This window comes from Odocoileus virginianus, chromosome 28 (assembly GCF_023699985.2).
Source record: "Odocoileus virginianus isolate 20LAN1187 ecotype Illinois chromosome 28, Ovbor_1.2, whole genome shotgun sequence".
Lineage (NCBI taxonomy): Eukaryota > Metazoa > Chordata > Mammalia > Artiodactyla > Cervidae > Odocoileus > Odocoileus virginianus.
The window spans coordinates 19,935,966-19,960,541 of NC_069701.1; the positions used below are offsets into that span (position 1 = coordinate 19,935,966).

The 24,576-nt window shown below is 39.1% G+C and overlaps 1 protein-coding gene across 2 annotated transcripts in view; it reads right to left on the reverse strand.

Annotated features, from left to right (window-relative positions):
• GAS2 (growth arrest specific 2) overlaps positions 1–24,576 on the reverse strand; it is a 168,314-nt gene that overhangs the window by 142,916 nt on the left and 822 nt on the right. The window lies entirely within an intron of this gene.

The following is a 24,576-nucleotide window of genomic DNA, read 5'->3' on the forward strand; positions in this document are numbered from 1 at the left end:
GAAAAAGCCAATCTGTTAGGAGGCTTACTACCTAATTGGTTAGATTTTTATATATTGTTTTGAATTTAGTAGTTTCAAGCTGGAATAGAAAAAAATAATGTTAAAATAACATTATAAATGATGGTTTCATTTCCAAGCTCGAATCATTTCATCTGGTTAAATGCAAATAGATTTCAGTAAAACAGATGCATGCCTCTGTGCCAGACTTTTAAATGAGGTCAGTCTGTGTCACTTGTCACTTCATTAAAAACCAAGGTTGATCTGGACTCAAGGTTTAATCATAACCAATACTATGAGTGAGTGAAAAGTAATAGAAAATATTACTACTTCAGGGGCTTTCAAACTTTTTTACCATGATCCACAATAAGAAATACATTATGGAACAGACATATGAAACCACACTCAGAACACAACCAAAACATGTTTCACAAAACAGTACTTACCTTCCCCAATTAATACACTCTGGTATTTTTCTGTTTGGTTTTAATCTTTTCTATGCCATTCAGTTGAAAAGAAATGCTGTTGTGGAACTACTAAATTTATTTCACAACCCACAATTTGAAAAAAAGATCTGACTTAAAAACTAAGCTGAGGAGAAAAATCAATCAAAATTGAGGTAGGACATCAATGAACAGATGGTTTCATTATAAAGAACAAAACAGATGTGCATACATATATTCTCAGCAGTAGACGACATGATGTAATGTCCGTCACAATATCCCCAGCACTGTACACCTCACACCTCCATGCCTTTGCTCATGCTGACTTGAATGATCTTTACCTTTTACTTTCTCCCTTTGAAGAAATCAGATTTCTTCTTCCATGAGGATCAGCTTCATCATCACCCTCTTTGTGGTTCTCTTGATCTCCCTGGCAGAACGTTGCTGTGCCTCTGGCTCCAGTGCTCTGGGATATTTTCTATTTCTTTTATACCTCATTGAGAATGTAGTATCATGATTGTTTTCTTATGCATCTATCTCCTGTACTAAATTGTAAGTCCCTAGAGAGTAGGAACTCCTTAGGTTTGATGAGGTTCAAGCAGGTTGATGAGACAGATACAGGAAGGGGGAACTGTGCCCATCAAATGGGAACTAAATGGAAATCCCTCTGTAAAGATGGCAACAGCTATTAATTTTGCATTATTGTGGATAGACACATTGACATTATAAGTGAAATTTTACTGTCACATTTCTTGGGACTCTACTGCAAGTAGACATTGGCACAGTTATCCATTTGTTTTTAACCCTGATAATCATAAATTTAGGATGGCAGGTCTTCCTCCACTTATAATGGGGTTACTTGTGTCATTTAAGTTGAAAATATTGTAAGTTAAAAACACATTTAATATACCTAACTTATCAAATGTCATAGCTTAGCCTAACCTATATTATACATGATCAGAACACTTACGTTAGCTTACAGCTGGGCAAAATCATCTAACACAAAGCCTATTTTGTAATACAGTATTGAATATCTCATGAAATGTATTGATGACTGTGCGAAAAGTGAAAAAGAGAGTGGTTGCATGGGTACAGGATGGTTGTGAGTGTACCCTTTGTTGACACAGACGCTCACATGACTGGCGGGGAGCTGCGGCTGCCCGGCATCATGAGAGAGGAACACAGTACCACCAGCCTGGGAAAAGAGAAAAATTCAAAATCTGAAGCCTGCTTTCTACTGAGTACATTTTGCTTTGGCACCATCCTAAAATCAAAAAATCTTAAGTTGAACCATCCAAAGCTGAGGACCATCTGTATTTTGTTGAAAGATGAGAAAATTTGCTGAAACTTCCATTACTGAAACTGTAACTTGCACAAACATGGAATCTTTGCTACGGCTGATTTATATGAAACATTTCGAGAAATGAGTCATAAACTTAACAAAGGGCTTTCCTAGTACCAAACAGTAGAGTTAACAACAAGCCAAGAAAGGCAGTACACCTAAATCAAAGTGAAAAAACTGTGCAGGAGAGGTCTTCTCTTGGCATCAGGAACTGGTGCCCTCCCACTGTTATCACCAAACCACATGGACTCTAGAGCCATTTGCAAAGAGAGTTCAGTGACCATTATTCCCACTGAAGCTGCTGAGGAACACACGTACTAATTGTGCTAATAATAGTCACTGCAGTTAAAACAATAACTGAGTCCAGATTTGGAGGTAGACAAAGCACAGGAGAATTGATGACTTTGAACTGAGGTGTTGGAGAAGACTCTTGAGAGTCCCTTGGACTGCAAGGAGATCCAACCAGTCCATTCTAAAGGAAGTCAGTCCTGGGTGTTCATTGGAAGGACTGATGATGAAGCTGAAACTCCAATATTTTGGCCACCTGATACAAAGTGCTGACTCATTGGAAAAGACCCTGATGATGGGAAAGATTGAGAGCAGGAGAAGGGGATGACAGAGGATGAGATGGTTGGATAGCATCACTGATTCAATGGACATGAGTTTGGGTAAATTCCAGGAGTTGATGATGGACAGGGAGGCCTGGCGTGCTGCAGTTCATAGGGTCGCAAAGAGTTGGACACAACTGAGCAACTGAACTGAACTGAAAACCAGGTCAGGTTCTAACTTCTTCACTTATTGCTGAAAACTATAGGAATATTATGTAACCTTTCTATCAATTTCTACATCTGTGAAGTAGAGTTAATAAATAACCCCTCTGGTAGGCATTGGTTGAACATTATATGAAATAATAATAATAATACATGCAAAATAGTTTGGTGGTGGTGGTTTAGTCGCTAAGTCATGTCTGACTCTTGTGACCCCATGGACTGCAGCTCCTGGGTTCATGGGTTTTCCCAGGCAAGAATATTGGAGTAGGTTGCCATTTCCTCCTCCCAGAGACCTCGAACCTGGGTCTCTTGCATTGCAGCTGGATTCTTTACTGACTGAGCCACCAGGAAAGCCAAAAATATTTAGTTTACTGACATATTGAAAGTGTGAAATTAAGATTGTGTCCTCAGTCATGTCCTCCTCTTTGTGACCCTATAGACTGTAGCCTGTCAGGTCCAGGTTTCTCTGTCCATGGAATTCTTCAGGCAAGATTATTGGAGTAGGTTGCCATTTTCTCCTTCAGGGGATCTTCCTGACCCAGGAATTGAACCTGTGTCTCCTGAATCTCCTGCATTGGCAGGTGGATTCTTTACCACTGAGTCACCTGAGAAGCTCAAAAAAAAAGGTTAGGTATTTTATTATTAACCAAGGAACTAAATCATCTTATTGACTCATTATAAAGAATCCTCTGGGATAAGGAAGTTCTCATCATTAAAAATAGAGAAGATCAGAGAATTTTATGTATCCTTTCTCTGAATATGACATTCCATTATACACCCTTTAGATATCCACATTTTGTTCATTCATTTTTTAATCATTCATTCTTCCATCTCCTCTGTGTAATTTTTCTATATAGATGAAGTTGCAGGATCATATCATAGGTTAATAGGAAAAATGAGCCATTAAACCACACAAGTAGGAGTCAGATTCATGTCTGAGTTTGACTGGTTTGAAGGTCTGGGTTCATTTCCCTCCTTCCTCCCTTCCTCTTTTCATTTCTTTCTTTCTTCCTTCCATCCTTGCTTTCTTTTTTCTTTCTTCTTAAGGAGGGAGAAGAGTCTACACATTAAATGAATTTATGTTCAAATGTTTGAAAGTAATAATAAAATACTCTGGGGAAAAAAAAGCCGAATCATTTTTTAAAAGAGAATACTGTTTCTGCTGGGCTTCCCTGGTGGCTCAGTTGGTAAAGAATTTGCCTGCGTTGCAGGAGACCCGGGTTCGATCCCAGGGTCAGGAAGATCCCCTGGTGAAGGGAATTGCTACCCACTCCAGTATTCTTGCCTGGAGAATCCCATGGACAGAGGAACCTGGTGGGCTCTCCCATGATCTCCTGCAATCATGGGACTGCAAAGAGTCAGACACGACTGAGCAACTAACACACATTGTTTCTGTCGGGTATCCTAACTCAGCTAAAGGTTCCACATCACGCAGAATTAAGTAAAATCCCTTATAGCAGTGTGAGAAAGAACTCACACAAAGAACACAGCAGGAGACACTGAGAAATAGCTTCTGAGGAGGAAAATTCACGAGAAGCTTTCAAAGTTTGCATAAAATCATCTCTTTTCTTTTGGATTCAGCTGCAGGAGAGGACAGATGGAAGTCTAGGCAGGCAGCTATTTATTTGGCTCCTGCACCCTAAACAGACTAAATAGCCCAGAGACTGAAAGAGACTTATTAAACAGAATTGGTTCATCCAATTATGGATGCTGACACCCCAAGATCTGCAGGGTGAGCTGGCAAACCTGGAATCCCAGGAAAGCTAATGATGTAGTTCCCTTCTGAAGACCAGCAGTTTCTTCAAGAGCCAGAAAGAGTAAGGTCTCCATTTGAATCTGAAGGCAGGAAAAGGGTAATGTTCCAGTTCAAAGTCCAGTCAGGTAAGAGAAATTCTCAAGTACTCTGAGGAGATTCAGGCTTTTTGATTCTATTCACGCCTTCAACTGACTGGAAAAAGCCCATCCACGTTAGGGAGGTCAATCTGCTTTACTCAGGCTACCAGTTGAAATGTTAATCTCATTCAAAGAGCCACCAGAATGCCTGACAAAATATCTGGGCACCCTGTGACCCAGTCAGAATGACACATAAAATTAACCATCACGGGGGAAATAGATGGAAAGAAGCATTGGCGCTGATTTAAATATTCTAATCCTTGATTCTCAGCAATCTAAATTTCATCATGTTCCATGCAAATTAAGATGCTAGGATGAAAATAATCATGTATTAGCTTGAAAATAAAAAGAAAAAAATTAAAGCAGTATTTCACTGTGGTGGTTTAGTCGCTAAGTCGTGTCCAACTCTTGTGACCACATCAATTATAGATTGCCAGCTCCTCTGCCCCTGGATTCTCCAAGCCAGAATACTGGAGTGGGTTGCCATTTCCTTCTCCAGGGGATCTTCTTGACCCAGCAATTGAACTCAGGTCTCCTGCATTGCAGGCAGATTCTTTATTGACTGAGCTATGAGGGAAGCCAGTATTTCACTGTATTCTAATTGAAATGAAGTGTAATGACTGAGTTCTGACATATACTTTCAGTACATGTTTAAGCATCAGAAGATGCTAATGAATACAAAATAAATGCAAATGTTCAACCAATCTTGCAATATAACAAATGTGCATGCATGCGGATGTGCTCAGCAGTGTCCAACTCTTTACAACCCCATGAACTGTAACCCCCCAAACTCGTCTGTCCATGGAATTTTCCAGGCAAGTGTCTTGGAATAGGTTGCCATTTCCTTCTCCAACATACCAAATGTAGCCACTGTTTATTTACATATATTAACTAGGATTTTTATTTCTTTACATACATTGAATAGAAAATCAATATTATATCTTGTATCTCTTTACATATGTTGAATAAAAAATCAAGAAGAATCTTTTTTCTGTAACATCTTTCCTTTTAAAGTACCATTTATTCTGCTAGCAACAAATTAATGACGCATGCCTTGTTTTTTTCTGAGGCAAAGTCCCTAACTGCATAGAACTTATATTTTACCAAAGTGAGACAGAAATTAAACAAATAATCCAATAAAATTAACATACAACATATCAAGTGACACTAGATGGGCTCTGCAGAAAAATAAAGTAGGGGGTAAAGTGATGGAAATTGCTGAGAGACGGCAGATGTTATAGGTGGTCATGGAAGGCCTCACTGGTACAGTGACATCTGAGCAGAAACCCAAAGGAAGTAAGCGCACTGTGCAGAATCCCTCAGGACCACTGCAGACAGAGGAATGGCTAGTGCAAAGTCACTGAGCCAGGGGAAAGCTGCAAGTCAAACGCTCCAGAAAATCAAAAAGGCTCCTATGGCAGAGACGAGCAAAGCATGAGCAGAAGAGAAAGTCAGAGAGATTAGGGGGAGGGCAGTGGTCCAGAACCCACAGGGCCTTCTAAAAAAGCACTTGCCTTTGTCTCGGAGTTTGAGCAGAGGAGTGACGTGATCAGATTTACAGTTTAAAGCTGTCACTCTGACTCCTGGGTGGAGAACAGACTGCAGGAAGACATTGATTAAGTTTGGGGAAGATGGTTTAATACCTATTGTAATAATCCAGATGAGAGGTAATGGTGACTTGGATGAGTAGTTTAGCAGTGGACTTAGAGTAAGGAATCAAATCCTGGATAGTTTTTGAATGGTTATTCTTTTCTGTTTGCTTCACACTCTTTTCTCCCAGTTTAAACATTTTGTAATGAAAAAGATGAATTATGTGAGCATCAAATCCTAGTCTGTAATACACCACGCATGACTTATTCCACTAAGAATTTTATCTTAAATTATGATTTAAATTTTATCAGTGATGGATGACGAGGCAGTGTGCTAAACAGACTAGGACCCCAAAATTTTTTTCTGTAAGGAATGCTGCAGTTTACTGAAATGGAAAAGACTTCGGAAGAAGTTGTCTTGTTTTGTTTTGCCTTATCTTGTTTTGAGTGGGGTGGATATTAGGTTTCTAGTTTTGCACAAATTTGGTATTGCTATTTGATATTCAAAGGAAGCTCTTGTGTGGTCAGTGGAGCCCAGTAAGAGTGTGAATCAAAAACAACAGAGTCTTTTAAAGGTAAATGTTATGTGTATACACAAGTATTCAGTTTCTATTCCTCCTCCTCACAAACACATCAGATTATATAAAGGCTCTCACCTACAATACTGGGGAATTGCTGAACAAAAATAGAAATATTCTCATTTCTAATTGTTTAGTTACCAATTGTTTTAGAACTCTTGGGGAGACCTAGTTCATTCCTAAATTGTGATTTTAAATCTTCATAAAATGTTTTAGGAATAATGGATGATTATGGACCAAGGTATAATGCTCCAATAATTGGCTGCTGCATTTGACAACCAATGTCTTGGGGAAGAAAGAGTGTGAAGAAACAGCAGTCATGACCTAAAGGTCAAGAAAGAAAATAAGCTCATAAAGAATTTGTGATTCAAGAGATAACCTGCTTTTTCCTTCCCTACAGCTTTCTCTGTTCTTCTTTCCCTTCTTTATATTTAGAGTTTATCTGCTCTCTTTTTGTGTGCATGTGTGTGTGTATGTGACAGAGGAGCCTGGCGGGCTACAGTCCATGGGGTCGCAAAGAGTCGGACATGATTCAGCGACTGCGCACACATACACATATGGATATGTTCATTTCCCTTTCTGGCCCAAGAATATATACTATATTGGCAATTGACTGTTTTTAGGCTGTCTTGACCCATTTTCCAGGCTCTGGGTTGAGACTCTGGTCAGTTCCCCTCTGAGCAGCCAATTACGTCTGCACCCTGACCACTTCCCTTATTGGGCTCGCATACTCTGAACCACAGTGGACTTGCGCTAATCTTCATGGGGCCAGGAATCAGAACCCGGGAGATCCCCTTGCTAATACCCTGGGGGTCCACAAAAGATTTCAAATGAGCCAGTTCACAGGGAGCAAAAACTAACTCAGCCCAGCAGTTTGCCATACAGAGGCTGCCCCCTACAGCTCCAGCTTGCTGGTACCCTGTGCCAGGATGAAACAGCTTCTGTGGCTCTGCCTGGCAGCCTTCTCTCTCTCAGGAGCTGCAACAGAGGATTTCTGACTTTCATCTGTCCAAGGGTCAAGGCGTTTTGATGTGTCCTGCTATGAAAAGAATCCTTACATTTTATAAAAACAAGAAGAAAGGGATGGAGAACTGTTTTATCCTCACTACTCCCCCTTCTTCACATCTACACTTGTAGAATTCCTCTCCTCTTAAATAATTTCTAGATTTTTCTACTTCCTTGTCCTTTCTCTTAAAATGTTCCTTCCTTCTCACTATCTCCTACTCACTATTTCCTCATTAGAGAAATACAACAATCATAAGCCCCTGTGCTCATGAATTTCTGTAATTTATTTCAAAATACATTGTAAATGTTAAAACTAAAAAAAAAAGGCATGAGTAAAGATTATTAAAACTTAATAGGGTAAAAATAAAAATGAAGATGTCGGGCATTAAAGCTTGGAAGTGCTATAACACACACATGCACACATACACACACATACAATAGTGACAGACATCATTAGTGGGAGAGTAATAAGCAGTTACTTTTGCACGATATCCATTGTAACTTGAACTACCTTGGACTATTCCCACCAACAGCAATTTTCTCTAGCTCATAACATCTTATGGTTTATGAATAAAGCATGGGGATGGTTTTCACTTGTTAATACTGCTTTACCTTTTGTTGTGGACTTGTCAAAGCATAAAATTTACTTCTAGATGCTTTTTAAATTTTTTTTGTTAATTCCAGTAATTCTTTATAGTTTACCTGGATTACACATTTCTTTTTTTCCTCCAATATATATAATACCCTTTTTACTCTCAATTTCTCCTTCACACAGTTCTGTTTTTTCTTCCTTTTTTTCCACATCAATCCTATTTGCACCATCAGATAATATTTTCAATGTTCTATGCCTAAGGCAGATCTTCTTAATTGGTGTTAGTGTCTGTCATGTACTGAATTAAGAACAATAGCAAGGCGGTTACCCAACTCTTCATTAATGACATGTGTTGCTGCAACTCACAAGATGATGGAAAACTTGAAGTTTCAGAAAATACAGCCAAGTTTGCTACTGCTAAGTCACTTCAGTCATGTCCGACTCTGTGCGACCCCATAGATGGCAGCCCACCAGGCTCCCCCATCCCTGGGATTCTCCAGGCAAGAATACTGGAGTGGGTTGCCTTCTCCACGCATTCCTTCTCCAATGCGTGAAAGTGAAAAATGAAAGTGAAGACACTCAGTCGTGTCCAACTCTTAGCGACCCCATGGACTGCAGCCTACCAGGCTCCTCTATCCATGGGATTTTCCAGGCAAGAGTACTGGAGTGGGGTGCCATCGCCTTCTCTGACAGCCAAGTTTAAGACCCCAAAAATCTAAACCCAGAATCAGAAGAGACATCAGCAACTAGTGTATACTATGGTTTTATAGTTTGTAGAAAGTATAGATGGCGATTGAAATAAAAAATTTCTGGGAGGGGGGATCGGGATGGGGAATACATGTAAATCCATGGCTGATTCATGTCAATGTATGGCAAAAACCACTACAGTATTGTAAAGTAATTAGCCTCCAACTAATAAAAATAAATGGGGAAGAAAAAAAAATTCTAATTTGTTTTCAAACATTTTTAGTTTCTTGTTCATGAACAAATTTGATCCACAGTTTTATTCAGATAACAGGACACTGAGACAGAAGGTAGATGAGCAGCCCCCCACAACCCCCACCCACGCCAGAGTAAAGCAATTGGAGACTCATTCCCTGCGGATCGAAACTCCATGACAAGACTGGCAGGACAATTAAGGGAGAAGGCTGGGCCCTGCCTAGACCACAGATTTCTTGTTGTCAAAGTCAGGAGACTGCCTAGACTACACACGCACAGCAAGGCTCCTCAGAGGCCAAAGGGCAGTGATGTCAAAGGGTGTTCTCTGCCTATATGTCTTTTGGGTAAAATCCATCTTGGCTAAAGAGATGCACACACACATGTGGGAGGATCCTGAGGTGTGCCAAATATGGACCGTGAAACAGGAAAACCAAAATGACTGGCCAAAGGAAATCCAGAAGAAAATGCCCCAGATAAGCAATTCAAAACACTAGGAGGATGCAGCTCAATGACCTTCTCTCTCTCCCTGAGTCCACCTGTGTCAATCCACGTGTTGTACCTTTTTCCCCTTAATAAATACTTCACTTGCTTCACTACTTTCCCTCTTTGTGGGAATTCTTTCTTGCAAAGCCGAAAGGCCAGCGCCCTTGTCACTGACCACTGGTCTACTGGCTACCATCCGGTGCTTTCACCGCCATGACCCATCCCAATTTCCACTGGGAAACCAAGCCCGCTCCAAGCCACTGCAGGCGGAGGCCACCCTAGATCAACACCTCATAAAGATATTTTTACTGTCTAGTAAATAAAAATATTTCGATGAAACGAGAAGAAAGTATGATCCAAGGATCAGAGAAAGAACAAAGGTGTACTAGAGACATGATGCTTACATAATACTCTTCTTCAGAATTATTAAATATTTTACAAAATCTCACATACTCAGTCTTAAGTATTGCACTAAATTTGCTAATTTCAGTAGTTCGTCTTAAAGAGACATGGAAGGTAAGGAAATAGAGCTAGGCTCTGTACCAAGAAAGTATATGATTTACATCTTATGGTTTGGTTTCTTGCTGAGCCAGCAGAGGAGGCATTTATGAGACCTGCCAGAACGTACATTAATTTTTTCAATGAAGTAGAGTTTATAAGTGGAACCAAATTAAATATGAGAATTATACAGATGTCTCCATAAATAGAGACACTCATTTTTTTCTAAAACAAATGCCAATTTCCACAATTTGGGGAGCTTATGATTTCAACAAAATACAGTAATTTTTGTTTTTATTCTTGCTTTCAATTCTGGAATTAAAGAATGGGTGGAGACTCTAGTAATGTTTTTGGAATGCTTCTTGACATATCATAAACTTATCTCAGGTTTCCTATATACTTTTTTAACTATTAGGAAAATCTTTATTAAGTACCTAAGTTGGGTACTATGGGATGACAAAGATGAATCAGGCAAACTATTTCCCTTGAAGAATTTTCCTTGGGTGAAGGAAACAGACAAATGAAGAATTAGGTTAAGGCGGATTCTAGAGAAGAGCAAACAGAAGCAAGATCAGCATTGTCTCTGGAAGCAGGGGAGGTGTAGTTGTGATAAGGGTGACTCTAGAGGATAAGGCAGAGGAACTGAATCCAGGCATGGAGGTGTGAACGTATACAGTCTTCAGGGAATGGGAGGCAGCCTGGGGAGGCTGGGGGTTCAGATGACAGAGGGTAGTAATGAGGATGAGGCTCTGATATAGATATATATATATTTTTAATGTGGACCATTTTTAAAGGTTTTGTATTGACTTGGTTACAACATTGTTTCTGTTTTAAGTGTTTTTTTGGTGCAGGGGTGGGGGGGGTGGGAACAAGGCATGTGGTATCTTAGCTCCCCAACCAGGGATCAAAGCCACACCCTCTGCATTGAAAGGTATAGTCTTAACCACTGGACCGCCAAGGAAGTCCCAGATTGTAGATGGCTTTGAATATCATACTAAGTTTAGACTCTTAATAGCAGTACTCAAGTTTCAATTCAATTAATTTTCTAACAGATTTGGTTATTAATTCAGAGGTAAACATCATACAACTACATTTTTTCCCTCTGATGAAAATTTCCATTTTCTAACCACTAGAAAGAGTTATAAAACTCTCCATTGATGACAACTCTTTATGGTCTGTTCTTTTGTTTCACAATATAAAGACTGAGGAATGCACTTCACATTGAGAAGGAATCTGCTTTAGCAGGAAAAAAAATAAGTAAAAATTATATTAATTACTTCTTATCATTTTGACCTACACATTCTTACAGGTTATTTTATACTTACTTAGAAAGAAAAACCACTTAAATAATTTCAAGTAGAGGGGTTTAAAATATTATTGGACCATTAAGTGATAATGACCTTGTCATGGTCCAGGCACGGGTTGGAAAAGAATTTCCAGACATGAGACAGAATGAGAGGGAAATAAAGTTTATTAGAATAGGAGAGGCTGTTAGAACAGCAGGCCAGCTCAAGGGAGAACTGACATTGAACAGAGGTCCTTAGTCCACTTTTATACCCAGGGTACAAGGATCGGGATAGGGGTCTTGCAGGTCATTTGCTGATTGGATGAGGCACGTATGCTGGGTGGAGGAAGAGTAGGGCAAATACCTTCTCCCTAGGTAAGGGGTAGGAGGGGAGACAGGTTATACTGTTCCATTAATAGTTACAACATGGGAGAGGGAAGGATGATAAGGGTCTGATTTTTCTGTTCCTGCATTCCAAGACCCTCCTTGGTTTTATCTGCTCTTTCTTCCTTGGGTCACCACAGACCTCATATAGTGTTCAGCCAGGATTTGACTTAAGCACCTTCACCTGGGTATCATCTAAGGCTCCAGTTGCAACTATTATATAACCACCCCACATTTAGTGACATAGAATAACCACCATGTAAGTTTGCTAATGAATTCTATGGAAAATATTAGATAGAGCTCTGCCTGGATGGCTCATCTCTGTCCCACAGAGATCAGAGAGAAAGAAGCAATGAGGAACTAACATCAAAAGGCAGAATAGAGAGGGAGAGGCAGGGGGGAAGAAAAGTGAAAGGGTCTTCAGCTTTGCAAAACATCTCCAAAGGAATGACCAGCCTTTGGAAGGGGTGTGTTCAACTCCTCTATTCACAGGTGGGCAGAGACAAACTCTCTCTCTAGGAGCTGGACAAAAACACTTTAGTTTACAGTCAAGCAGAGGGGCAGGGTCCTCCAGGCAAGCCATTAGTTAAAAAGAAAAGCAAGTCAAAGAAACAGTTTCCAACATGGAGTCAGAATTGGCTTTCTCCTGGCAACAGCTGAAGAAGGAGATGGCCACCCACTCCAGTACTGTAGGCTGGAGAATTCCATGGACAGAGCCAGGCCACAGTCCATGGGGTCACAAAGAGTCAGACATGACTGAGTGACTAACAATGCAACAGTAGGAAAACTCAAACAGTTAAGGATTGGAACAATCTGTAGGCTTTGGCACTCTCATATATGGTGCCTGGATGAATGAAGATTCTCCTTGCAGGCTGGCCTTCTATACAGCATGATGGTCAGATTCCAAGAGGGAGTGTTGTTAGAGGAATGTCCTGAGAGCAGGCAGGCAAAGAGAACCAGGTGGAAGATGCAAGGCCTTTCAGGATCTAGCCTCAGGAGTCACATGGCATCCCTTGTGTCATGCATTATTAGTCAAATTGGCCAACTGGAGTTTATCCTTTAAATATTTGGATGGAAGACCGTCAAATACTTTCAGGCCATGTTTAAAACTGCCACACCCAGGATCTTAATCCTAACTCAGTGAGTGACAGTCGCTCCGTCGTGTCCAACTCTTTGAGACCCCGTGGACCGTAGTCTGCCAAGCTCCTCTGTCCATGGAATTCTCCAGGCAAGAATACTGCAGTGGGTTGCCATATCGGTTATTTGAAATTTTCTCCTCTCTTAGACTAGGTCTTGCTGATGCAGATTCTATTTTGACTGTGTTGTTTGTTTTGATTCTACTAAGTCTCTTGAGCTGTTTGTAAATTTTGGTCACATCATCCCTTGTTGGTCACATCATTAACAGATTCTATTTTATTCATTATTTTAACCCTAGGGCATCATTTGGCACATAGCACAGGTTCAAAAAAATATTAGTTGAAAAAATGAATAAACTATTTCCCAAAATGATTTTGCTTGCCTCATTTTTTTTTTGGGGGGGGTCCTGCCAGTCCTAATGAGTGGAATATCCTTTTCATTCCTGTCTACCAATTCATATATATGTGAATATATACCGGGCTTTCCTGGTGGCTCAGATGGTAAAGAATCTGCTTGCAATTCAGGAGGCCCGGGTCCGATCTCTGGGTTGGGAAGATTCCCCTGAAGAAGGGAATGGCAACCCATTCCAGCACTCTTACCTGGAGAAGCCCATGGATAGAGGAGCCTGGTGGGCTACAGTCCATGGGGTCACAAAGATACAGTATTTCAATGAGAAAGAGAACTCTAATAGCAATTGTATTTAGTAGCTGTTGTAGGTGCCCTGCAAACATGACTGTATTTAGCCATAACTATTTTATGACAAATATTATGATCTCCTGTTTGTGAATGAATGGACTCAAAAGTTTAAGTAACTTGCCTGAGGTAAATGTAAAAGCAAAAAAAGTATTAATCCCAGGTGTTAATCCCTGAGTCCTACTTTGTTGAACTTAACACTTACTGAACACCAACCATGTATCAGTGGTTATGTTAGGAACCAAAGGAACCCCTACTTTATAGGAGCTCAAAGTCTAATGAAAAGAAGTCTAACCATCATAGAAAGTATGTATTTTTCCCACCCCATCACCTTGCATTCCTCTGTCCTGTAAGGTACTACAAAAAGTACTGTGGACGTTAAAAATACCAGTAAAGACACTTATACAAAAAGTTTAAGCTGGAGCAGAGACACACAAATCCACTTGAAAATGTAATTGGCCTATGTATTCTTGCCCTTTTTGTAGAAGAGGGACCTGCACAGTGAATGACTACTGAATTCAATCTGGGTGGTAGCAATACGACCAGCATGGAGATGGATCCAGTTGGTTCATATCATTAAACATTTGGATCATAAAACAAACCTAACTTCTACTGAAAGATAGTAAATGGTAAATGACAAATTAACAATCCAACCACAAATGTTAAAAGAATCTTGAAGTGAAACAGACTACTTTCAGCTGGAACTACCTGGAAAGGCTCATAAAAGAGGGAGGATTTGGTTTGGGTTTTGGAGCATAAAAGTGTTTCATGTGAAGCAGGAGAGAAGACAATGATTCCAGGTGCAAGAAACATTAGCCACAGTAGTTGAGAAAGGAAAGAACAAGACTGTGCTGGGCTAGAAATAAGGCTGGGGCTTCCCCGGTGGTGCTAGTGGTAAAGAACCCACCTGCCAATGCAGGAGACCTAACAGCCAGGGGTTCAATCCCTGGGTCGGGAAGATCCCCTGGAGGAGGGCATGGCAACCCACGCCAGTATTCTTGCCTAGAGAATCCCCATGGGCAGAGGAGCCTGGCGGGCCACAGTCCACAGGGTCACACAGAATCGGACACGACTGACACAACTTAGCACACACGCACAGAAACAGGCTAGTTTAGTAAAATTAGAGTAAGGTGTATTTTTAAAGGAAACATTGTAAAATAAAGCCTGCATATGTTTCTGACTATTTTTTTTTCATTTATTTTTATTAGTTGGAGGCTAATTACTTTACATCTTTGCAGTAGTTTTTGTCATACATTGAAATGAATTAGCCATGGATTTACATGTATTCCCCATCCCGGTCCCCCCTCCCACCTCTCTGTCCACCCGATCCCTCTGGGTCTTCCCAGTGCACCAGGCCCGAGCACTTGTCTCATGCACCCAACCTGGGCTGGTGATCTGTTTCACCCTAGATAATATACATGTTTCAATGCTGTTCTCTTAAAACATCCCACCCTCGCCTTCTCCCAGAGTCCACAAGTCTGTTCTATACGTCTGAGTCTCTTTTTCTGTTTTGCATATAGGGTTATCGTTACCATCTTTCTAAATTCCATATATATGTGTTAGTATACTGTAATGGTCTTTATCTTTCTGGCTTACTTCACTCTGTATAATGGACTCCAGTTTCATCCATCTCATTAGAACTGATTCAAATGAATTCTTTTTAATGGCTGAGTAATATTCCATGGTGTATATGTACCACAGCTTCCTCATCCATTCGTCTGCTGATGGGCATCTAGGTTGCTTCCATGTCCTGGCTATTTTTGAGCACATGTGCTGTGTTATGCTGTCAGTCATGTCTGACTCTTTGCGACCCCCATGGAGCGACCCACCAGGAGCCTCTGTCCATGGAATTTTCCAGGCGAGAATACTGGAGTGGGTTGCCGTTTCCTACTCAACAGGATCTTCCCAACGCAGGGATCTAACCCATCTCTTGGCGTCTCCTGCACTGTCAGGCAGATTCTTTACCACAGCACACCACTCAGGAAAACCTTTTGAGCTCCTATGCTACACAAAATATTAGCTCCCTTTACTGAGTGCTTTGTATTAAACAAAGCTGATGAGTCTTATTCTAACCGTCTATGGAAACAAATGAGAGAGCAGAAATGGAAAAAAAAAAAAGTCAGAAAGAAGGAAGACAATAAGAAGGAAGGAAATTTTAGCATTAGAAAGCAAATTTGGCAGTGTACAAATACTACTTAACTAAGCCACTCACCATGGGTAGAGCGTAAAGTAGGCTTTTTGATTTCGGGATTATTGTCTAAAAGAGATGCCACAGAAAAACAATTTAGCATAGTCAAATGTCTTATGACTCTGTTTCCAAATACTCTGCTTTTCTCAAAATAGAATTTTCTTCTGGCAGCTCAGTTGCCTATTTGCTGTGACGGTAGTTCTTCCAATGTTTTACCATCTGGGCATCAGATTAGTATTCATAGTTTATGTTCCTCAGCTATATACCTAATGAGATTATAAAAGGCAGGAATGCATAGATTTAAAGTTGAAAATACTTGGACTGCTAGAAGTTTAGTGCTAGATTTAGTGTCCTTTGGGCTCTAAAAAGTAGAGAAGAAAAAGGGGAAATTTGGCAGCCATTACATGCGATAAAAGGTAAATGGATCTTAAAGCACACTGTTAGAGGTATTCAGTCATCCTGTTAAATTAAGCTCCCTCTCCCTTTTCATTATAATCTGTAAACAAACTAAGTAAAATCATCACATCAGAGAGCTGGAGAAGAACATAGTGTTCACTTTACTCATTTCTTGTTATACAGAATTGCAGAACTGATACTCTGGTTGCCTGGAGGATAAGAACACCAAACTGTTTTTCTCCTTACTAAGAATGTTATGCTTTAAAAATTATACTATTTACTAACATCTTTTTTTTACTATAAGGTTTGGCATTCTTTATTTGCTTATATTGTTGCTTGCCATCCCTAACTTTATCATATTTTAATTATTATTTAGCAAACTGTATCTCTGAAAATTTTCTCAATATTTCCTATTACACAGTCAAGTTTAATATACTACATATATATATTTATGTGTGTGTGTATATATAGAATTTTTTTTAATCTTCTCTTTATTATTATTACTACCTTCCACTTTCTGCCTTAGAATCCTCTGTAAATTTTGCCTTGTTCTGAACTTCTGGCATGTTCTAACATGCTGAATTAGCCATGGAATACTGAAACATCTTCAAAAGGATCCGGCTTTTACCAATATCCTGGTAACAGAGATGATGTTCGGTTGTATACATTCCCTCCTCTACATCCAGCATCAATAAAACACATGAATACAAGAGTTACTAAAAGTAGGGGAAAAGTGAAGATACACAATATTCTAACATAACCAAAAATAGGGAGTTTTACCCAATGGATCTGTTTAAATAGGGATAGGCAAACTGTGAAAAAAACATCATTCATTAATCCACTCAAAAGAAAAAAGGGAAAAGAAATATTAACTATGGCACTTTTGCTTTAGACATTCTTCTTGCCCCTTAAGTGTAGTGCTTCATCAAATCCGGTGGAATATTCCCTTTAAAGCCTTTCTTTATGCTTAAAATCTGGTAACTAAATGATAAAAGCATTACCAGAAAGAATTTTTACATACCCATAAAATGTCTCTGTGACACTGTGAATTTTGTTTTAATCACTTATTTGTCTTATTTCAGCCAGTTTGTTTTGAACTGCTAGGAACCTGTGGGGAAAATACTCCTTGACATTAATGATATTAGCAGACTAGCTCAATCTAAGAACTTAGATTAAGTCTGGAAGTTATTAAAAAGTTTCTTGATTACTTTTCCACCATATTTGCTGCCCAGTGAGAGAATATTAATTATTGAGATCATTTCATTTACCACCTTTTTAAAGAAGGTATGAGTTGTGCATTTGCATGTATTAAAATGCCTATTTTTCTTAGCTTTCCTCTTTTATATATTAATTCTCTTAGGACATTTCTGGTTATATGTCTGGAAACTTCAGCCATCCAGAAAAAAGAGAAGGTTGGGAAATAATGAAAAAAATGTGCTGAAAGAATTCACATAAAAGTTTTGGAGACTTGAAAATGGGAACAACAGACACAAAAAGTTATTGAACCAGGTTAAAAAAAAAAAGGCTTTCCTGGCAGGTACTTATATAGCAATACACTGATAACTGTGGGATAAAAATAAAGGCACCTAGACATTATTACAGTTCTCCTCCATGAAATCAAAATTCTAACTCAAAGGTAAAGAGAGAATCTAATTCATATTTTATCTTTCTGGTTTAGACATTAGGAAAAAAAATTACCAGTTGTAAAAGAAAAATGAAATCTTAAAAATAAATTTAGTTCAATTATTTAGTTCAAGTATCTTCTTAGGAATTACATCTTATTTACTTCTATGCAAATACACACATAAACACACATACAGAGGAGCGTGCACAATCTGTGTATTGCTATATCATGTTAAAACTATATAGAATCAATATATGTTAATATGAATTTCACCATTGGCCCTTAGATACCGGTATTTTCCAATAGGTGTTCAAGCAGTGGAAAAAATATAATAATGATAAGTCAGATGACTTTCTTCCAGTGGGATTAATTAAAGCATTTACTTTCTTTCTGAATATTAGCAATCCAAGAAATATTAAGCTAAATGTTGAGATTCTAGGAATTGGATGAGAGATTATTTAAGGAAGGGGAGAAATTCTTGTTTAAATTCTGCCTTTTGAATAATTCAATCCATATTTTTCATTACTCTCATGCAACCAAGATTTCTTCTGGAGTTACCATAGTATTCACTAATCACTAATAAAATACTCTATTACCTAATTTGCTAACCCAGGCGATCCTGAAGGTGTGAGGAAAGAAAGTAATCTGAGATTAAAAAACAAAATCATAAGAGTTTCCACTGAGCCATGATTGGCTCTTTTTTCCCCTTCTTCTTCACTTATAGACTTTAGTTGAAATCAATACCAATTCACATTCCATTCCAAAGGTAAGGGGATTTCACTCAATCACTTGAATGTGCAGAGTAATTTTGATTCTTCCCTCCCTTAAGATCTAATGATTCTTCAGAAGGAATTTTTCAAGTCTGAGCACCACTCACTCCCCATCCCTTTTTAAATGTTTCCTCTGCTACTTCCTTAGTGAAACTGTCATTTGGTACATCTGAACTACTACAATATTTCTTTAGTGGACCTCCATTTATAGCCATTTGTCTCAGCTAGCTACAAGCAATTCTCCATGTTGCTTTACTGAAGAAGGAATTCATAGGCCCTGGACTCCATCTGAGGCCTGTCCGTGCTGATTGTGCTGGCCACCTCTCCAGTGGACTCTGAATTTTCTGCTTAGTGCCTGTGGGAACGACAACGGAAGGATAAGACCCCCTCCGGACAGGGGACAGGGGAACCTTGAAGATCATATCCAGGTTACTCATCACCTAAGAGAAAATAGACACTAATCACCCCTGCCTCCGGACAGTATCTATCAGAATGTAAGCACAGGCTTATCGGTTATTAACTGGTTGGAATGTAACCACGGGCTTTTTGATTATTAACTGTTTGAACACATAACACGTGAATGATGGGGTTATTGTGATTGTATTTACCCTTCCTTTGTAAGCACCAAGGGATTGGGGTGGTGGGTTTGGACACGTACACATGGGGTATAAAAGATTTTCACAAATGCTGGTCGGGGTCCTTGGCTAAGAAGAGACTCTGCCTTGGGCCCACCAGTGTAATAAACTGCACTCCACTATCTTCATTGTCCTTCTGAGTGAGTCTGTTTCCCGGAAAGCATGGCTATAACATTATAACAGATATGATTATGTCATTGTTGTGCTCTAAAACTTGTCAACAGAATCGGAATGCCAATTGAACACAGACCCTATTCCTTACTGTAGTATTCCAAGGTCTTCACAATCTGGGTCCATCTGCAAACCCTTCATTTTCCACACATGAGACAAGAGACTTTAGATTATAATTATAGATTAGAATTATAGATTTCATGGGCTTATAACCTATCTATCTTTTATCTAGCAATAGATATATGCATGCATGCTAAATTTCTTCAATCGTATCTGACTCTTTGAGACCCAGTGGACTGTAGACCGCCAGGCTCCTCTGTCCATGGGATTCTCCAGGCAAGAATACCAGAGTGAGCTGCCATACAATCCTCCAGATCTTCACAACCCAGGGATCAAACCCGCATCTCCTGCAGCTTCTGCATTGTAGGCAATTTCTTTGCTATTGAGCCACCAGGGAAGCCCATAGATATATGCACATATCTACAAATGTATACCTATAAACACATATAAATTGTCTACAGTAGATGTCTAAGAAAAGAACTGCAAATTTTACATTTTTTTCAAATAAAGAAAACACAAAATTGCCTTTAAACATCACCTTTATTAAGAAATACTTTTTTCCCTTCACTTAAATTTACCATACTTATGAAAACACTTCACCTTGTTCTGTCATCTATTTTTCATATATCACTATAATAATGATTACTTTGTCATAGATTGGCAGGAGTGTCTGGCAATGACAGGTATTTGGGAATCACTGCACTAGACTAGTCATCATTCTCTAAACACACACTGATTGATAATATTATGACTCGCAGACTTATATTAATTATGAGAATGGTTGAAAACGCAGATGACTGTGTCAGTCAAGACCTTGGCAGGAAACCGGCACGATCAGCAGGGATTCTGAAGGTAATTTAACAGAGTGGAAGCAAGGTCAGGGTTAAGGAAATCAACAAGGTCTGTTAGAGCATCCAGGGATTAGCAACAGCAGGAAGTCCCTGAGGCTGCAGGGAATCCTAGATGGTATCAGAAGCTCAGCGAGGCCTCAAGGAATTTGCAAATGAAAGAACCAGAATCCTGAGCCTGTAGCAGAGAGCAAAGAAAGAAAAAAGCTACATCCTTCACCTCTTTCTGATGGCCAGTGCCTCTCATTGGTCAAATCAGCAGGAAGCCAGAGGGCCAGGGGGACAAGACTGACAGTGTCAGTAAGCATCAGGCCAGCTCTCTGCACAGAACAGGGAAAAGAAAAGAGAAAATGGCTAGGGAAATATGGGAAAAGCAAAAGGAGAATATCTAATCAACTAATTTTCTTCTTGGCCTACTTGTAGAAAATTTAAGGCAAGCTAATTTGAATTGCAGTGGTCTTTATTTTGTCCCCTTTCCTTAGCGAACTGTGTTAGAATGTCTCGGTTGGAGCAGTGGTATCCAATCTTTGTGTGTTATGGCACATATCAGTCAACCAAAGAGAATTTCATATGCATACAAACAGTCCTCAATTCACAAGGGTTTCACTTATGAGTTTTCAACTTTACAATGGTGCAAAAGTGACATGCATTCAGTAGACTCATACTTTGAATTTTTATCTTTTTATGGGCTACAGCTATGTGGTCTGATTCCTTCTCCTGACACTGGGCAGTTGTGGTGACAGCTCCCAGTCAGCCATGCGATCATGAGGGTCAGCCATCAATACTCTGACAATCACTCTGTACCCATAAAAAACATTTCTTTTTTAATACAGTGCTCAGTAAATGTCACGAGATACCTGACATTTTATTCTAAAACAGGCCTTGTGTTACACGATTTTGTTCCACTGTAGGCTACTGTAAGTGTTCTGAGCACATTTAAGGTAGGTGAGGCTAAGCTATAGTGTTTGGCAGGTTAGGAGTATTAAATGCATTTTTCCAAATTCGCTTCCATATTGAGTGCAGCACTTTCACAGCATCATCTTTTAGGATTTGAAATAGCTCAGCTGGAATTCCATCACCTCCACTAGCTTTGTTTGTAGTGATGCTTCCTAAGGCCTACTTGACTTCACACTCCAGGATGTCTGGCTCTAGGTGAGTGATCACACCATCATGGTTATCTGGGTCATTAAGATCTTTTTTGTATAGTTCTGTGTATTCTTGCCACCTCTTCTTAATATCTTCTGCTTCTGTTAGGTCCATACCATTTCAGTCCTTTATTGTGCCCAACTTTGCATGAAATGTTCCCTTGATATCTCTAATTTTCTTGAAGAGATCTGTAGTCTTTCGCATTCTGTTATTTTCCTCTATTTCTTTGCATTGGTCTCTGAGGAAGCCTTTCTTATCTCTCCTTGCTATTCTTTGGAAATCTGCATTCAGATGGGTATATCTTTCCTTTTCTCCTTTGCCTTTCACTTCTCTTTTTTCTCAGTTATTTGTATGGCCTCCTCAAACAACCATTTTGCCTTTTTGCATTTCTTTTTCTTGGGGATGGCCTTAAAATATTTTTAAGCTTATGATCGGTTTAATAGGACAATCCCATCATAAATTGAGAAAAATCTATATACAAAAGGCTTGGTGAAAAAAATTCTTTTTGCATTCTCTTTATATGATATTTTAAATAGAGAAGATTCTACATATTAGATTTATATGCACCTTAATAACAATATTTAAAACAAAAATTTTCACATAGGAAAATTAATCATGCTTTCTTTCATATTTTTTTAGTCTTGGTTTTGATGCTTGAAAGGGTCAGTCACAATTCCTGAGCAAGACCTTAACAAAGTTCTCTTCATTCTTAAGACACCTGACTAGAAACGTTGTTGATAAAATAGGTAAAACCATTTTTATAGCCTTTTAAAATTTATATGGGATGTGGTTGTATTTAAAGAAAAGATCTTTTTTCCTTTCCTTATAAAGGCAACATAATGTGAATATAATGTTAAACATTACTATAATGATGGAAGTGAATTTCAAGTCCAAAAAAAAACTTCAAGTCAGGTGTCCCAAAGTTTTCATTAAGTTCTAAATTTCAGAATAAACATGCATTGTCAGGGCAGTCCTTATGCTGCTAGCTTTGAGGCCACTTAAAGTCACATTCACTACAAGTGTCTCCAATTTGTGAAAACAGAGATTTAGGGCCACCATCTAGATCCATGCCCACAGATCTCACCCTCTAATCCTTCCTCCAACATCTTCCTCTGAACTCACAAGTGTTTGCCCTGTCTCTCTGGACATTTAGAACTCCTCCGTTAACTTCTTGCAATGTGCACTCTCTCTCGTCATTGAGTAGATGCCCAAGTGGCAGACCATGTCCAAAGAACTGAAGAATGGATTATCAGATCTCTCCTGACCTCAGCAATGACTCCGGTCTCCCAGACTCCACTCAGACTCCCCCAGGCCAAAGGAGATCAACGTTTCTGACATACAATTGTAAACTTTCCCACCGAACGCTGATTGAAAAGTTTAAGATCCAGAACAACATTTGCTTAGTTATAGTCAGTTGCCTTTCTGAAAACGGTTCCAAAGAGTAAAAAGATCAACATTTTTTTTTCTGTATAAGATATATAAATGTAATATTTTTAAGATTTGGTACAATGTTCTACAATCTGATCAGAGACTAGGTATAGAAACATAGGATGCAAGATAAAGCCATTGGTTCCTGGACTTCATTGTCAAATTACCCTGTATACATCTAATGTTCTCAGTCCATTAAAATTCATTTGATGGTTTTCCCCCTTTGTAAGGGAAGCAAGTAAAACAAAGAAATTTTTGATTTTACATAAATAACTCCCACTAACACATATAATCACCTCTGAGAAAGACTTTGCATTGTCACAAAAAGTGGCAAGTATGTTTGTAAAGTTTCCATAAGAAATCTGTCTTCAAAAGTTGTATCAGCCTGTTATTTATTGTTGTTACTAGAAGCTATAGAGACCTACTCAAAACTCAGTCTTGAATCAAACAACTGAGTTAGGATCAGGTGTAACCATTGCCCATAGTATTTGCCCTGGAGTGATTGCAAAATGCCAAAGCACCTTCCTTCCATGAAACTGATTCTAGAATGAGAGGAAAAAAAACCCTAAGTCTGCCCTGCCTGAAGATGTAGAGTCCAGGTCTGCCTGTTCCTATAAAAAAATATTATTTCCACAAGCAGAGGACTGAAATAAGTGTCAGTATGTGAATATAATATTGTTCAGAGTAATACAAAGGGGCATCGGAATACTATGTTTTCATTGGTCTCCCAGTTCCATTGTGTCGTATAATTTCTGATGTAATGCATGTCTTAAAATAACTAAAAATATGAAACCTAACCTAGAGCATGGCACAACTTGATTTTTCAAGTCTTAATAGTCCATAGGAAAAGAATGCATCAGACATCTCTCAGTACCAACAGTAAATACGGCAACATCAAGCTGTGTGTTTCTTTGCTAAAATTTTCTCCACCTTTGACCATAGTGTTGGTGGTTGCTCTTTCATACTAGGGAGGAACAGAATTTGGAGAAGACACGAGAAGATATTCACTTCAGAGGCTTATATAACATTAACAATAATAGCACTGTTCAGAGAATGTTTATACGCCCCATACACCGGTGTTCTGAAGAGCTGGTATTACTTCGGTATATTTAGTTGAAAGCAACAGAAAATAAAACTGGCAAAAGAAATGGGAATATATAGTGCTATAATCTTAACAGGGTTAATCTGAGAGTTGTCTTACTCCAATGTATTCCTTGTGATTCTGAAATTCTATTGGTTCAGGGAAAGAGGTGTATCTGGTAGCTTTGGGCTTCATTAAATATTCAACAGCATCAAGAGGAAGAAACAATTTCTTAAGCATGCTTGATACCCAGCTGGCATACAGCTGCATTGTCCAATACAACTATCTCTTCATATTGGTCAATGTTCAAGATCAACCAACTCTGAAGAGTAAGAAAAATAATCATACAGGCCTCACTGATTGGAACTGATTCACCTGGCCATTTCCGAACAAATTTCTGTCCTTAGGAAATGCTACACATTGGTTCGCTTAAGACTCGGTTTCCTAAATTAATTACTAAATTAAGAGAGGGTTGGATTAACACAAGTAGCTCAAAGCGGCCTACCCCTCCACTGTGAGCTGCAATCAGTCCTCAAAACTGCATCTTTATTATGTAAAGAGACTAAGGCTAATGATAGAATGGATACTAAAAGACAGCCAA